The sequence below is a fragment of the Otolemur garnettii genome, unplaced genomic scaffold (genome assembly GCF_000181295.1).
Source record: "Otolemur garnettii isolate 467f Iridium unplaced genomic scaffold, OtoGar3 scaffold00145, whole genome shotgun sequence".
NCBI classification, from domain to species: domain Eukaryota; kingdom Metazoa; phylum Chordata; class Mammalia; order Primates; family Galagidae; genus Otolemur; species Otolemur garnettii.
In genome coordinates, this window is record NW_003852540.1 from 1,200,792 (window position 1) to 1,207,444 (window position 6,653).

The window sequence follows — 6,653 nt, forward strand, 5'->3', positions numbered from 1 at the left end:
TCCATGAGGCAGGGGCCCTCAGTCAGAGAGGCAAATTGACCTCCATGAGGCAGGAGGCCTCAGTCAGAGAGGCAAATTGACCTCCATGAGGCAGGAGGCCTCAGTAAGAATGGAAGGGATTGGGAGGAATTGTTTAGTCTCTGCGAATAAGTGGTGTGTGAAAGAGTGAGTGACTGTATAGCTTCAGGACTGGTTAGTCACGGGCCCTAACCTGCAGTTCTCTAGAGACGTCATAAGGCATAAGGGTTGTGGCACAGCTACAACCAGGCCTGGGGTTTATACGGGTGCACCTTAGCTAAGATGCTCTCCAGTGGTCTGAGGGACAGTGAACTGGCCCCCTGTTTAAACAGTTTGAGGACCCCTGAACTACACCCTTTGAAAACATTCAAGTGGACTTTACTAAATCCCTCCAAACAGAAGAAGTAAGTATCTGCTGGTATTTGTATGTATTTACTCAGGGTGGTCAAAGCTTTTCCTACTCAAAGTGAACAAGCCAATGAAGTCACATGTTTTCTACTGAGAGAAATCATCCCTAGGTATGTCCTGCCTCTGTATGACGGACCTGCTTTGGTGGTTGACATCGTTCAACAAACTGCTACCATGTTGGAAATTGACTGAAAACTGCATGCTGCCTACAGGCCACAAGGTTCAGGGAAAGTGGGAAGAATGAATAGAACATTAAAGGCTAGTACAGGGAAAACATGCTAAGAGTCTAAACTCCGGTTGATCCAGGCTTTACCATCAGCATTGTTTAAAATCAGATGTGCTCCTACTAAAAGAACAGGGTACTCACCCATGAAATACTATGTCACAGGCCCCTGCCCATTTTAAGAAATTTACCAGGGACTCTGAGAGAATTAGGAGGAACAGAACTTACTAACCAACTAATGTCACAGGGAAAAATAATGAAAAAGATTTCAGAATGGGTGAATGATAGATGTCCTGTTAGTTTATCTTCCCCAGTCCATCCCTATTCTCCAGATAATCAGGTACAGGTTAAAGACCCAAGCCCGAGCCTGCCGAAGCCATGGTGGAAAGGCCCCTACTTAGTGATCCTGTCCACGCCAACAGCAGTGAAGGTGGATGGCATTCCTGCCTGGATACATGACTCACGTGTGAAACCAGCCAGGGACAAGGAGTGGACGGTCCAAGGACACCCAGAGCATCCCCACCGCTTTACCCTGAGAAAACAGACTACAGTCCTGCCCCAGTCACATACAGGGAGCTGACTGGTCTACTCAAGGCAGACACTTGAGAATGAGCAGCAGCGGTGTGGGACTGATTCTTTGCTTTGGACTCTGTCACCTTTCTTCTTTAATCTTAGGGGTAAGACATGGTGAAGGTTGTGAAAAATGCATCCAAAAGGTGACCCAAACTAGACAAACTGTCAAAACTATGTTATTGGTTTACTCTTACTATGAATGTACATAGAAGAGACCCTATCACAGGGATAACAATTAAAAGTAAAATAGCCAAAAGAAACTCAAAGCCTAGGGACTAGCTTTCCATGATGAATTACAGCAACCTCCAGACCTTCCTAAAACTAAAAACTTATTCCTCCACCTGGCAGAAAACATTGCTCAGTCTTTAACTGTGACATCTTGCTTTGTCTGTGGTGGGACGATGATGAGCAGCGAATGGCCCTGGGAAGCCAGAGAGGTTGTGCCCTCAGATCCTACCCCTAATGTCGCTCACTGTAAGCGTGCAGTGGGAAGTCAGCTGTTGGACACTAAAAATGCCCATCGTAGGTCAATACTGTTTAGCCAGAGAAGGAAACAACTTCACCATCCTGGTAGGGAAGCTGTCATGTCTAGGCCTAAAAATGTATAATGAAAGTACCAAGAGTACTACCTGGTGGAGCAAGGATGTGACAGAGCTAAACCACCAAGTAGATTCCCAAAGCTCAGAGCTACTTAAGACTATCCAGGGGTCAGTGTTAACTGGGCAGCTCCACCAGGTCTGGACTGGATCTGCAGACACTGGGCCTACATTAAGGCTCCTGATAGACGGTACTGGAGTTGTGTAGTAAGTATGATCAAACCTTCCTTCTTCTTACTGCCCCTACAGACTGGAGAACTGTTCCATTTTATGCTTCTAGACTGAAAAGACAAAAGCGTGATGTGGTAACAGGAGATTGGAGTGACAATGAATGGCCTCCCCAGCGAATAAGTCAATATTATTGTCCAGCCACCTGGGCTGAAAACAGCTCAGGGAGATATAGAATCTCAATATATATGTCAAATTGGATTGTCCGATAACAAACTACTAGAAATAATAACAAAAGGAACCAGTAAGTAGGGGAGAGATGAATAGAGAAGACATGAGTCTTTTCTCGTGAGATGTACTTTTGGTAAGGAAGGATAAAAGAAAGAGTCATTTTATATATGAAGAAATCTTGTGTGAAAACTTTTTGCCTTTAAGTAACTAGTGGTTTGACTCGGCGCCTGTGGCTCAAGTGGCTAAGGCGCCAGCCATATACACCTAAGGTGTCGGGTTCGAATCCAGCCCAGGCCTGCCAAAACAACAATGACAGCTGCAACAAAAAAAAATAGCTGGGCATTGTGGCGGGCGCCTGTAGTTCCAGCTACTTGGGAGGCTGAGGCAGGAGACTCGCTTGAGCCCAGGAGTTGGAGGTTGCTGTGAGCTTGATGCCACGGCATTCTATCCAGGGGGATAGCTTGAGGCTCTGTCTCAAAAAAAGTAACTAGTGGTTTTAAGAAAGAAAATTTAAGACAAAAACGAGGGATTTTAAAATGTTGAGAGATTGTGCATGTAAGTCGTGAAGGTTTGTGAAGAAGAATTTAGAAAGAATTTTATACATGATTAAGTTAGTTATAATGAAAAGGAAATCTCTAGTCAAACAACAAAGTTGTCTGTTCTCAGTTTTTAAGACTTATGTTTAAAGCCTCTTAAATTTCTATTTTTGTATACATGTTTAAAGTAAGGACAAAATGCATCAATAGTCAGAACTCAAAGGGTCAATTTACCATTATAGAGTTAATACAAAGTTTGTTAAGCTGTTTTTCTATCTTTTTGCCTGCTAAAAACTGTGATTGCCATAAGTCTTGAGATAAGATACCAGCATGCAACAGAAGACCCAAGATCAGTTATTCATTTGGGTCTAAAGGGGAAAAAAAGAGTCCTCTTTACTTTTTGAAACAGCAGCCACTTTTCTTTCTTAATTGGCACTGCTCTATACTGGGCATATTCTTAACAAACAACATCTTTTAATTTATATTGTATTCCAAACTTAATTTCTTCCCTTCTGTTTATAACTAAAAGGATAACTAAAATAGCTCATGTACCTATACAAGTGTGGAATGGATTTAACCCAGCTTCTTTATTCTGTGAATGGTTTTCTAAACTAGGAGGATTTAAAACTATGATTATAAGTTTTCTTTTTATAATCGGAAGATGTTTGCTGGTGCCTTGCTTATTATCTGTCTTTGTTCAACTTCTCAGAGGCATAGTCTCTGCAATTGTGTTAAAAGAGAATGCAGGCACATTCTTATCAAAGATATTATCAAGTAGCTATGGATACCCATAATAAATAGATGAGACCCCATTTCTGATCAATGGGGTTTCAAAGGGGGAATAAGGAAGGAGAAATACATCTTAATTCTTAATAATCCTGAGAAGTCCTCCTCCAAAGATAAGAACAAACTTTATACTGAGCCAAAATAACCTTGAAAAAAAAACCTCTGTAACTAATAACAACACCCTGGTTTCTAACATCTGTAGCCATAACTATATTGAACTGAAGAAGAAAAAAAGCAGTTTGGGAAAAACTGTTCCCTAAAACTCAGCATTTCACGCCTTGATGCACCTGAGCTCTCGGAAGCAATTAAAGGTTCCTTCCTCTGTATTGTTGGCGTAAGTGTCGGTTCTGATTCCCCGTTTTCCTGGAACAAGAGGTGCTCAATAAATGAAGGATGAGCTATTTTGAACTTTGTACTTTAAAGCTCTTTTGCTACTTTTCAGTATCTTCTCTTAGTTCCCAGATGCTGTTTCTGAAAATAATTTGGAACTAACTCATTTTTAAAAGGGGGGGGGGCACCAGTTTTTGAGCCCTGCTTCATCAGCACTATACTGGGTGCTTCATATACAGTATCTCCTGTCTTCACCCCAGCCAGGCAAGAAGGACGCCTTCATCTGATTCATAGACCAGGGAAATGAAGATCAGAGCGCTAAAGCCTCACAGCAACTTCACGATGGAGCAGAAATTGGAATCTCCTCCTTTACTTTAGCTGTCCCATGTCCTGTGTGGTGGCCAAGGCAGCATCCTGGTAAGATGCTGGCTCAGGCCTTTAAGGAAATGGTGATTTGGAATTTGACAATGACCTTAAAACAACTTCAGCCTTAAATCTGGCCATTACCTCCTGATCTGATACTCGGAAACACCTGCCTGGAGATGCATCCCTAGTGTATGGCAGGAGAAAGTTACCCAGATACGTTACCGGTCAACTGAGGACCATGAGACTCTCACTAACCTCCCTTTGTCCCACAGCCTGGGATGACAAAGTGCTACACCAGAAAAGGGCAATGTGGATCATGAGGATGGTGTGGCATCATGGCTCTGAGATAAGAGCACCGAGGCACAGAGAAGCTAAGTAACTTGCCCCAGGCCACACAGTAAGTGGCAAAATGAGTTAGGATGTGAACCTTGGTTTGTTTGAACTCAAGGCCAGTGTCCCATTTATAAAATGGAGCTAGAGATAATACCAGCTTTTTTAGGCCAGGCATGGTGGCTCACACCTTTAATCCTATCACTCTGGGAGGCCACGGCAGGTGGATCCCTCAAGCTCAGGAGTTCGAGACCAGCTTGAGCAAGAGTGAGACCCTGTCTCTACTAACAATAGAGAAATTAGCCAAATGTAGCAGGTGCCTATAGTCCCAGCTACTTGGTAGGCTGAGGCAGGAGGATTGCTTGAACCCAGGAGTTGGAGGTTGCTGTGAGCTAGGCTAATGCCAAGGCACTCGCTCTATCTCAAAAAAAAAAGGCTGGGCACCCGTAGCTCAGTAGTTAGGGCGCTGGCCACATGCTCAGTAGTTAGAGCACCAGCCATATGCACTGGGGCTGGTGGGTTTGAACGCAGCCCAGGCCTGATTTAAAAAAAAAAAAAAAAAAAGGAAAGAAAAGAAAGAAAAAGAAAAAACATCAGCCTCTTTAAGTTTTCTGTGAGTATTCAATGGGAAAATACCTGGGAAGTCTCCTTATGACCTGTGGGTCACACATCCTGGTGTGAGAGGTCATCACTATTATTACCCACCAATTCACTACCTGGGGTAGCCTGAGGCTGTTTCATACGTACAAAAGCCACAGAAGAACTGGACCATGAAGGAATCAGGGCTGTAGGAGAATGAATACAAAACTACTTTCAAATGGAGCCCAGACTGAATGGGGACCAAAGGCATAACTTCTGGGATTTGAGTCATGCTGTGGAATCTTCTCTCTCCAGTCTCTCTGGCCTTTAGGAATATTAGAAGCCAATAAGCCAGGAAGCTGATTGCTTACACTTTCCTCTTATTTGCTCTGATGGATTAAGGGAATGATAACAAAGCCTAATTGTTCTGCAGCACTTATGCTTTCAAACGGCCTTCATTCAAGGTTAACATCTTTGAGGTCCCTTTGCAAGGATGGACAATTGACTTGCCTGAGAAATTACAATGTTTTTAAATTTTTTTGGTATTCATTTCTCCAATGATTATCTCTCGGGACTTTTTCTGGTGGCATTTGAGACAATGTCTGATGCTGGCATTTCCCCCAAGGCCTGGAAGCCCAGAGGTTTGAAAGCAGAGCTGACTCTGAGTGCCAGATTTTCCAACAAGAAGGACCATGTAGGTGGTTCTCCAGTTTCAAAATAAACAACTAGGAGGGAAAAACATCACACCACTAACCTAGGAGAATATATCAATTGATTTATTGATGTATCTGGAATTCAGGAGGTTTTACAGAGCCTTGGGTGCCATGCCTTCTCTGAGTCAGTTTGGATTCAGCAACAATGTTTCATGTTTCATGTTCATGACAAAGTTCTCCGGCTCTTCAGTGTAGCCTGGAAAATACGAAGCTTCTTTTGCAAAAATGAAGAGGGTTGCCTTTAAGCCAGACCTTAAACACCAACCACTTATTATGAAGAACACATCAAGTGCCAGTGATTAACAAGGAATGCTGATACCTTAAGTACTTGCCATCTGGGGTCTGTTGTCAGAGTGGAAGACCAGCCCATCTTGATCAAGGGGCTGCAGTGACTACTTCCCAGCAGCTCGGCAACCTTTGGTAGCTAGAAGTCTGGAGAATGGTCTCGTAGTGCAGTAACAAGAGCTGGTTTATTAAGTTCATTAAGCAGAGTGGAAGGACTTTCTTCCTTCGAGTTTCCTGCTTTGGCTCTTTTCTGTAGGCCAGAATTGGTCTGCCTCAATAGTGCCTATACCCTCTGAGAATAAATTAACTACACCAGGCTTGGCTAAGGGACTGGTAGCCCTGTACGACAGGGCAAGTGACTCCAAGGGACGCCCTTTCACACCACCAGTATCCAAGCTGGAGATCTCCATTCCTCATGTTTCCCCTCCTCCTCTCCTCAACAGGGACCAAAAGGTTAGCCAGCAGATCTTGGGGTCTAATTTACCTGCAGGAGGGTGATACCAGCTTGACT